General features: G+C 44.4%; 2 long non-coding RNA genes across 3 annotated transcripts; one reads left to right on the top strand and one right to left on the bottom strand.

Moving 5' to 3' along the window:
* On the top strand, nucleotides 1–3088 carry LOC144327346 (uncharacterized). Its single transcript, XR_013392435.1, has 2 exons — nucleotides 1–139; nucleotides 2167–3088. It is a non-coding gene; the product is annotated as an uncharacterized LOC144327346 (long non-coding RNA).
* Nucleotides 3089–3091: 3 nt separating this feature from the next.
* LOC114593470 (uncharacterized) lies at nucleotides 3092–7409 on the bottom strand. 2 transcript variants are annotated; one of them, XR_003705695.2, is made up of 3 exons: nucleotides 7242–7409; nucleotides 5554–5735; nucleotides 3092–5443 (listed from the first exon to the last, which is right to left on the bottom strand). It is a non-coding gene; the product is annotated as an uncharacterized LOC114593470 (long non-coding RNA). The 2 variants fall into 2 exon arrangements; XR_013392434.1 differs by lacking the exon at nucleotides 5554–5735.
* Between the last annotated feature and the right edge of the window lie 3498 nt (nucleotides 7410–10907).

Below are 10907 nucleotides of genomic sequence, written 5' to 3'. Positions count from 1 at the left end.
GGATAAGATGCAAAAGGTCTGGATGAGGCCTGTATATCCTGAAGGACAAAATGAAGGGTGTGGTGGGTTAGTCGTGTGAGTCAGCGTTTGGACCTCAAGTTCTTTGGCGGAAGAGATGGATACACATCCAATATATACAGTAAGTAAACCTGAATCTAGAGGGCTTGAAAGGGGCCAGGGTGGCACTGGATTAGAGCTAGTTTAATTTTGCTCCTAAAGATTTTCCTCCAAACTAATGCTATTGTCAAATACATTATAGAATTTGCCTAAATCCTCACATATTTACCAAAATATTTGTGTTTTATTTGTGTTTTAGAGTGCAATCCTCTATGTGAGTTAGGCATGAGTTACTTTCAGGCAGTTCTACAAGCACACTTTGCTGTGCATGTGAGAAAGAATATGCAGTTGATGACTGAAATGCATATAGAGCAGTCATGGCCCTGACAAGTAAGAAATGTCCAGAGGGAGGAATCAACTCTTCATTGTGGAAAATAAATTTTTAAGTTAGGGAAAGGCATGTCCACCAGTTCCCTGTCTCTCAGCTACTCCTAGGTGTGCACCCAGTGAGGCAGTGGCCGCAACAGAGAGGCCTCGCTCTTGCCCCCGACCTTGGCTTGTGCATCTCCCCCATCCGAGCTGTGTGCAAGCAGTGCAGACTCCACCTGCGTGTCACCTGCTTCCCTCCTCGCCTGGCCCTTGGAGGCAGTAGAGCAGGAGAGGTGGGGGCAGGGAAGGAGGATGTGGGGAAGCCCCTGACTCTCCACCCACAGACCCATCTCGCCCTCCTCCTTCCCCTGTTCCTCACTCTCCAGTCCTGCAGCTTCTCTGCTCAGATCACTGATCCCTTCTTCCAAGCCGGTCCTGACCCCCACCTTCTTGTGCTGCCCACTCCTCAGTATCCAGGCATGACTCCTCGCCACAGGGGCGAAACTGGGCCAAAGACCCCTGCACACGCATTTGTGTACACATGCACCCCGTGTGGGAGACCCAATGGCACCCCTTTGGGGGCTTCACCTGGGGCAGAAAACCTGGCTGGTCCCCCTGTAGCGATGGCTCTGCCTCAGCATCCAGCCAGGCCTGGAAACAGCTAAATGAAGAGCATGCAGCCAGCCAGCCATGCAGAAGGATATTGAGGATAGAGATAAAGCTGCTTTTCTTTTCTCTTGCTTTCTGTCTTTTTCTTTTTTCTGCCTTTCTTTCCCTCCCACCTTTTTAATTAAAAAGGAACGTGTCCTCTACAAGATGGCATGGACTTGCATCTAACTCAATGCTGAAGATTTTGTCTCAGTAGCCAATCCTACGCTATCATAGAATCTGATGTCTCTAGAAATAGACTGTGGGTCATGGTGATCTGGACTGGAAGCTGACCTTAAACTCCCAGAGAGAGATTTATGGACCAGACATCTGCAATATTAGAATTTGACACTGACATTTTTGGCTTGGGCCATTGACCAAAATATTAATGGCTATAGAATGGCACTGACAGGGAATGGCCATACAGACAGAGGGCAAGTTATTCACAAAGTTCCTTTAACTTGATTCCCTGCATAGGGCGAAGTTGCTTCAAGGTTGCATTTGCACTGGCAGCAACTGTGCCATTTCGCCAGTGCTCTGTTGCAAAAAGGGCCCTGACTCCCCTGAACATGTTAAACTCCTGCAACAACTTCCCACAGCAGTCTGGAGCACTGCAAGGACTGCAAGCACTGCCTATTGTGGAGCAATAGCAGTGGCTACCAATTGAGGCTACCTGAATTGCTTAAAAAAATGGAACTACTGTATAGCAGGTTCTAAAATACAGTGGTACCTTGGGTTAAGAACTTAATTCATCCCGGAGGTCCGTTCTTAACCTGAAACGGTTCTTAACCTGAGGTACCACTTTGGCTGATGGGGCCTCCTGCTGCCGCCGCGCGATTTCTGTTCTCATCTTGAAGCAAAGTTCTTAACCTGAGGTACTATTTCTGGGTTAGCAGAGTCTGTAACCTGAAGTGTCTGTAACCTGAAGCGTCTGTAACCCGAGGTACCACTGTAGGTCTAACCAAATCTGAGTGGATGGCTTTCGCTCGGTATGGAAAGGACAGTTAATGGTTCAAAATTGGGAAAGGAGTACGACAAGGCTGTATATTGTCTCACTCTGAATTCACTCTCTCTGAATTCTCTTATATGCAGAATTCATCATGTGAAAGGCTGAGCTGGAATTAAGATTGCCGGAAGAAATATCAACAACCTCAGATATGCAGATGACACAACCTTGATGGCAGAAAGTGAGGAGGAATTAAAGAACCTTTTAATGAGGGTGAAAGAGGAGAGCGCAAAATATGGTCTGAAGCTCAACATCAAAAAAACAAAGATCATGGCCACTGGTCCCATCACCTCCTGGCAAATAGAAGGGGAAGAAATGGAGGCAGTGAGAGATTTTACTTTCTTGGGCTCCATGATCACTGCAGATGGCGACAGCAGCCACAAAATTAAAAGACCCCTGCTTCTTGGGAGAAAAGCAATGAAAAACCTAGACAGCATCTTAAAAAGCAGAGACATCACCTTGCCAAAAAAGGTCCATATAGTTAAAGCTATGGTTTTCCCAGTAGTGATGTATGGAAGTGAGAGCTGGACCATAAAGAAGGCTGATCGCCGAAGAATTGATGATTTTGAATTATGGTGCTGGAGGAGACGCTTGAGAGTCCCATGGACTGCAAGAAGATCAAACCTCTCCATTCTGAAGGAAATCAGCCCTGAGTGCTCACTGGAAGGACAGATTCTGAAGCTGAGGCTCCAATACTTTGGCCACCTCATGAGAAGAGAAGACTCTCTGGAAAAACCCCTCTGATGTTGGGAAAGATGGAGGGCACAAGGAGAAGGGGACGACAGAGGACGAGATGATTGGACAGTGTTCTCGAAGCTACCAGCATGAGTCTGACCAAACTGCGGGAGGCAGTGGAAGACAGGAGTGCCTGGCGTTCTGTGGTCCATGGGGTCACGAAGAGTCGGACATGACTAAACGACTAAACAACAACAAAGCAAGTACTTGTTTAATTCCATGTGTGGAAGCACCAATAAGATATCTACCCACAATACAAAATAAGGGAACTGAGCATTCTTTGTTCTTGTTTTTATTATATATTTTAATGCTGGGAACTGCCCTGAGATCTAGGTGTATACAAATCTAGGCAGTATACAAATGTATTTAATAAATTATAAATATGTTGTTGTTGTTTTCCCAGGACAGGTTACAGCAATTTAAATTCCAGTATTAAAAACAAATTACACTCACAGGCATAGGGTGGGTCCTGAAAACAGGACAGCCGGGCGTATCTTCAGCGTTGCTGAATGATGTGGTCCTCTCCTGGGCCACAAGAACAAGACTGGGACTAAACAAGAACAACTATAACAAAGCATATAAAAATAAAAGGAACGTAAGTGAAATAATCCAGTCTCTCCAACAGAATTCTTACACTGATTTTATAAAATTCCACACATGCCTTGACTAGTGTTATTAAGAAGGTAACAGCTCTTTTCAATCTTATTATTATTTACCCGACCTTCAACCAGATGTCCCAAAATGGATTACAATCTAAGCACAATACTAAAAACATTTTAAAACAACTTGCTGCTGGCATCATCCATCCGTCTTGAGGGACAATGGGGCACCCCTCCCAGGGCAAAGTCAAACCACCAGAGAATCACAGCACCCGCTGCGGCTGTAGAGACCGGCAACTCAGAACGGCCTTTTGCACTGTAGTGACTTCTCTGGGGTGCAAGCCTGGGCCCTGTGTCTGGAGGTCCTGGGCTGCCCAGATGACAAGACCCCTGGCCTTGCAAAGCAGAGCAAGACGTTTGGCACCCACTTGGCGGCAGGAGTTGCTGGAAGGGGGCATATAAGGCGCCACCCAACCACTCCACTCCAGATCTGTGTAGGGTTTACTCCTTAGCCTTTTCTTCTTGAGTGCCAAAGACCAGGGCACAGAGCTGTGCCTTCAGCATTTCCTGGGAGCCATATAGTGAAGATGCTACACAGACCTCTGTGGAGAGTGGAACTCACAATTTAGGAGGCACCACAGAGAAGGCCCTCTCCAGGGCCATCCCCCAGCCTCCGAGGGGGGAGGAACTACCAAGAGGACCCCCTCAGTCCAACTTTGTACCCCAAAAGGTCTGTAAGACTATATTGATATCCTTATTAAACAGCAAACAAGAGGACTATGCCATATGCATTTAGTAAGACAGGAGGTTCCCCCCCTCTGGTTGCTATAGAAAAGATTGTTTTATCATTCATATAATAAACATGATCAATGCATCAAAAGCAAGGTTTCAAATCCCCAAATGCTGCAGACAATCATCTCTTTCTGCCCTTCAACACAAAACCATGTAAAGTAGAGAAATTACTATTAAATCCTGCCTGTTCTTCCATGAAGATATTATTTTCCTCCTCATATTTGATTTTAACCTCAGCTTCTTGTCATATCAAACAAAATGATCAATTATTCACTGCCATACACTCATTCTTTTTTCTGTTGCTGCTATAAGTATATATTGCAAAGGAAAAATAATTCTAGTTAATAGTTCCATCTTTAAAGCTACAATTTTGCCTTAATCTTATATTCCATTCTATCATTTCAGCTGTTGTAGTACTTCATCCTTAATGAAAAATACTATTCTCAAATATTTTATAGCTAATCAGAAATCTAGATATTTCTACCAGTCATTTTATTTCTAATTATGATCTATACAAATTATTATTCAGTTTTCTTTACATTAATCCAATATTGTCAATTCTTCCAAAACCTTTCAGACAGTTTAAAAAAATTATTCTGCATTAATCTATGTTACAGTCACAGATCTTGATTTCTTGGTCTTACATCTTCTGTCCTAATCTTTTACTATTATTTCTTCCTGTTAAAAATGGTTCTAAATATAAATCAGTTAAGCAGAGGAATGAGCAAATGAACTTTTGCTGTGAAGGGTTCCATTTACACTGCTATGAAGGAAAGCTTTTTCATTATATTCATTAATTTATACTGTGAATACTACCTTCCCTCAAGTTGTCGTGTATGTGTGTGTGTGTGTGTGTGTGTGTGTGTGTGTGTGTGTTGTTGTGTGTCTACTCAGAATTCAGTTCCACCCGGTTAACTTCCCAGGCAGTAGGAACAGAACTGTAGCTGGGTGGACACTGCCTGGTGCATTCAACAAATTTTAGGGTTCATCCAGGGAAGGAAAAGTAAATCTGTTTTGAGCTGCCCAGCTACCTCCGTTTTTCTCCTCTACCAGACGATGCACTCTCTATTCTCTTCACAGGTGTTCCACATTAGTCACAGATAATGTTTATTGAAAATTTAGCACCAAGTAGTGATGTATTATTATATATTTTCTGACTGATGCAGTTCCCAGAGGAAAGATGACAACAGGGCCTCTGTCTCTGTCTCAAGGGCTTCTATCCCCATCTGGAGGCAGCCTGGAACAGCAAAAACACGGAATGAAAAGGTCAGCCAGCTCTATTGTGATGTCAATATAAACACAGAAACAAACCCTGAAATGCAATATTCCTTTATTATCATATCCTACATTTCAGTTTATTTCCTGTTAATTTTTTATTCTCGGTTCAGTGAAGCAGAGCTTGCAATGGCTGATGATGAGGCTCCTGTGAATTGCTTGGAAATTGCTTTAAAACTCCCAGGACTTCAAAATGGCATGCGTTTTGTAAGCAGAACTCTGAGAGGTGCACCTAAGGGAGGACAACTCTATAACTAGAAAAAAATGGAGCATGTTTATAATATATTGGTAGGTGCAGTAGAAGTCATTTATTAAAGTCTCTCTCTCTCTCTCTCTCTCTCTCACACACACACACACACACACGGAGACCCTTCTCCCCCCCCCCATCACCCAAGTCATCTACTGCAGACAAGAGAGCCCTCCTCTTTCCTCCTGCCCCCCCCTCCTCTCCCGCCTCCAGCCTTGGGCAGGATCTTGGGCAGGGCCGTCTTAAGTATATCCGGGGCTGTGGTGCAAAGATCCCTCTGCCCCCCCCCCCATTTCCCAAAGTTGTTGACCTTTTTAAGGAAAGGAACAACTCTCCCCAATGTTGTTGACCTTTCTTTTGGGAGCTGACACCACGCTTACTCATTATCTCGAACAAGCCCTTAGAACAAAATAAAATGAAAAGGCAGAAGAAAATCTAATGAAGTCCTCAATTCCAAAGCAAGACTCACTCAAGACTCAGTTCTTCTAATTTATCCTCATGATTCAAATCACCACATATCAAGAAGTTAAAGCAATCACCAGTTTGTTGTTCTTTAAATAAATTAATAAAGACACAGACAATGAAGTTCCCGGCCAAGTTGTGTTTAAGTACAAAGCTGACGTTTTCAAATGTTGTGGGGTGGGGTGGGGTGGGGTGGGTGTAAAGCAGTGACATCCAAACCTAAAAAGGACCCAAAACTTGGGTCAGAAAGGCTGCAGCCCTAACTGCACTTACCTGAGAGTAAGCCCTGCTAAATCTAATAGGGGCTTACTTCTGAGTAGACAGTAGGAATGCAGCAAGAAACACAGTTGGGAACCAACTGACGGGAGACCAAAAACCACAGGTAGCAAGACAAGGCACAGTTTCTGGGGAGCAAGCCTCACACACAGTTGCTTGGAGTGAGGACTGCAAAGGGATCATAGTTGGGTTGTGCGTGTGTGTTTTTCAGAAAAATGTAGAATTGGAAGGGACCCTGTGGGTCATCTAGCTCAGCCCCCTGCAATGCTTTTTAGCTTGCATTGATCTCAAAAACCTTCAGTGTCTTTTTTTTTAGTTGGAGAGGCAATTAACAGGCTTGTTTCACAAATAAGGGAGAAGGAGGGTTGCTGGCTTGGTTTGGTTTGCCTTTGTTCTAGTTTCTAGCACGTGCTTAGTACCGTAATTTCAGGCTGTGAGCCGCCCTGATATCTATGGGGGGAGGGCAGTAGTAGTAGTAGTAGTAGTAGTAGTAGTAGTAATGGTGGTGATATTTTTCGCAGGGCTTGGAGTGGGTGATGGCCAGCTGCTGGGATGAATGGGGTTGGTGCTAAATGGTCTGGCTTGCTTTACAACCCCTAGGGACCCTGTTGGTGGTGGTGGGGCACAGAAGGAGCCCACCCCCCAAGAAGTAGTAGTAGAAGAAGAGCGATGGGAGGAGGCTTCCCTTCCCCGGGATAGAGTTGCCCGTAACATTAAGCACAGGGCACGATTCCAGGGAGAGAGAGAAACCAGGGCAGCAGCTGCTACTACTCACGGCTCGGGCGGGTAAGGGGACCCTGCAAGCAGAGCTGCAAACCCAGGAGGAAGAAAGGGGGCAAGTGGGGGCGCGCCTCTCTTCTTCTTCTTCTTCTTCTTCTTCTTCTTCTTCTTCTTCTTCTTCTTCTTCTTCTTCTTCTTCTTCTTCTTCTTCTTCTTCGCCTCCCTCTTCCCACAGGGCAGGCGAAAGAGAGAGAGAGAAAGAGAGCGCTGCACACCAGCAGCCACCCATCTAGTTGGCGGGTGCAGGGAAAGGGGAGGCCGCACTGCTCCCCCACTCGCTGGGGCGCCCCTGAGAGGCCAGCGCCCTGGCACAAGGCGCCAGTAAGCCCAATAGGAAAGACGGTTCTGATCTTGGGAAACAGCCAATAAAAGCAGTGCAATGACAGACTAGTGCACATTTAGTATACTATAGAGAGCTTCTTTTGTACACACACACACACATTTAAATATTTTACTTATTCTTGTTATAATAACTTTATGAGAATTAGAAACAAATTAACAATAGCAAGGGAAATATTGAGCCTGTTCCAGCCGTGGGGTTGTACAGTGGAGGGCTACAGCAGAGAATTTTTTAAGTTTGTAAACAATTAAAGGGAAGTTCACAAAAAGCACAACAGGAATGGATTTGGGAGAAGTATGTAGTTTCTTAGGAATGAAATATTGCACTGACACCAGACTTAAAGGAAATATTGGTACTTCATCTGGAAGAAATGTCCCTTTTTCGCAAAAAACAATTTCATGTGGAAAGACTTGGAAAGGACTAGTTGTGCCTTTCTAATAGTGGCCATTTGTGTATCACACTGGATTCAACGGCATGAGCAGCAGGGAAGCCTGCAGAGCCTAAAAATGTGGAAGGGATCATAACATTCTGTATAAACCTTCTGCGGTTCAAATTATTTACAATGGACACTTTGCACCAGTAGGTGGTGGCCACGTAGCAAATCTAGAGCATTAGCACCTCTCTGGTGTCTCATCCTAGGAAAACTCTGGTTTTAGCCAATGGCTGCTTAAAAAGTGGGCAGGGGGCAGCTCTTTTCAGCTGCAGTAGCCTCTGACCAGCTATGGGCCTCCCTGATCTCCATGCCAGCACAAAGTCCCCTTTCTCTTTTCCTTCTGTCCAGGCCCAGGAGGCTTGTGTGGATTCCCTGCCAGAGAGGAGCAGGACAGCTGTGGCAGGGCTCCATCATCAATGGTTGCAGTGCCCCTCAGCAAAATGGTATTGCTACTGAGCCCTGTGGGAAATTACAGAGGTGGCCGCTATATAGCTGCAAATAAAATGTTTTAAATGTGAATAAGAACGTCAAATATATGGAGTAGGCTTTGCTATCAAAAATGATCTTGTGAAGCTCTTGTCAGAAGTCCCTACCAGCATTAATGAACGATTCTCAACCCTTCAAATAAAGCTCACCAAAAGCCAACAGGCTATTATTCTAAGTGCTTATGCACCAATACTGGGTGCCGATGAAGACATTACAGAAAAAAATTACTCTCAGCTGGATACCATCCTATCAGAGACGGCTAAGGAGGATAAAATTATCCTCCCGGATGATTTTAATGCAAGAGTTAGATGAGATTCCGATCTGTGGCCTGGGACTTTTGTGAAAGAAGGAATTGGCAATAGCAGCCAGAACGGAATCTTACTTTTGATGATATGTGCAGCGCACAACCTTGTTATTACCAACACACTCTTTTGACAGAATTTTTTAAAAAAAAAACTTCATGGAGGCATCGTCGGTCAAACCACTGGCACCTCTTAGACTATGTAATTGTCTGAGCTGAAGATTGCTGTGATGTGCTCCTTACCACAGCTATGACGAGTGCTGACGATTGCTGGACAGATCAGTGATTAATACACTCCATGATGGCTATCAGGATTATACATCAATGCAGGGTTCAAGGAAGGAAACCAAGGCACAAAATGAACACTCAAGCCCTTCAAGATCCTATTAAGCGGGACTGCTTCCCAATGACTCTTAAGGGCCATCTGCTTTTGGAATTCCCTGATAGCATCAAGGGACACAGGACCAAGCGAAAAACATCCATTATTGCAGCCTGTGAACAAACTATTGGATACCAAACCAAGAAACCCCAGGACTGGTTTGATGAGAAGGCCAGTGAGATTGAACGCATGATTGACAAGAAAAGGAAGGCCTTTCAGAACTGGCAAAGAGACAGAAACTGCGCCACTAAGAAAAAAACCCATGCCAACGCTAAGGCTTTGGTTCAAAGAAGAACCAGAGAACTAAAAAACACCTGGTGGATAAAAAAAGCTCCAGAGATCCAGCACTTAACCGACACTCTTGATGCACAGAGTTTCTTTAAAGCCACAAAGACCATCTATGGGCCAATAAATCATGGCATATGCCCCTTCTGCTCAACAGATGGTATCACACTTCTAAAAGATAAAGAAGCTATTGCACTGCACTGGAAAGAACATTACCAGCATCTCCTTAACTGCAACTCCCCCGTAGCTGCTGAGGTCCTATCACAAAGTCCGCAGAAACAAATTAGAGATGAGCTTGCAGTATCTCCAAATGTGGGAGAGTTGTGTACACCTATTAACTAAATGAAAAATGTTAAGTTGTGGGTGAACATATCAGACAACACAGCGATTCTTCAACAGCTCTTGTTTATTCAGAGGCCAGAATAGAACTGAACTGCAGGCAGTCAGCCTGCTTATATAGAGCTCCAGAACAATGTAACTGTTGCAACTTTCTAAAACTATCCAATCACTGAACATCAATTTCGATCCTTCATTTATATTTTAATATATTTTATATTTTAATATATTTTAATATATTTTTTGGAAGCCGCCCAGAGTGGCTGGGGAAGCCCAGCCAGATGGGCGGGGTACAAATAATAAATTATTATTATTATATTATTATTGAAGACGCTCTAACTTAGGACAAAAAGGTAGAAACGCGCTAAGGGGAAGGCACACTTGGCAAAACCATACCGTGATCATCTCCCACCCGGAAACCTATGTCCCCACTGTGGAAGGACATGTGGATCTAGAATTGGCCTCTACAGTCACAGACTCACTGTTAAAACCGTGTTCATGAAAGACAATCTCACTTGGCTATGAGTGATCGCCAAAGAAGAAAGTGCAATACAAATGTGACACTAGATGGCGACAGTGAGCTAGGCAAAATTCAACGTATTTTTCAAAAAAAATTTTTAATAAAACATATGTGTGTAGATTCTGCCAACGATTCCAAGGGAGCACAGGGCAGTGGTGTGCCCTCAGCAGCTGCCCACTTGCTGACCCTGGAGTGGATGAGCAGTTCTTCAAACCCCTGGAGCGTCTGAATTGAAGAGGAAAATATGAGCCCCATGCAGCCAACATGAAGCATCTTTAAAGTCTCCTTGGCAAAAGGGAGTCAGTCTGATGCTGCATTTTCCCACTGAGGTCAATGGAACTTAAGGACAGGATTCACCGCTCACATCCCATCAACGGAAGCCCTTATCTTCTCCTGCTCTGCCCTCTGCAATTGGCTCTGGGCGGCAGGAGAACCCCAAGAACAGCACATAAGGAAAGCGGGGTTGTAATTCTTTTGCAAGCAGAACAATCAAAATAGAGCAGCTGTTACGTCCCCTCTAAGAGTGCTTAAGCTATGCTTAGGAGATTCTGACTTAAGTTTAGGGGCCCACTTTAAAGTTA

Source organism: Podarcis muralis, chromosome 3, assembly GCF_964188315.1.
Source record: "Podarcis muralis chromosome 3, rPodMur119.hap1.1, whole genome shotgun sequence".
NCBI lineage: Eukaryota > Metazoa > Chordata > Lepidosauria > Squamata > Lacertidae > Podarcis > Podarcis muralis.
The sequence above is the reverse complement of the archived record's forward strand: the minus strand, read 5'-3'. Positions and strand labels throughout refer to the sequence as shown.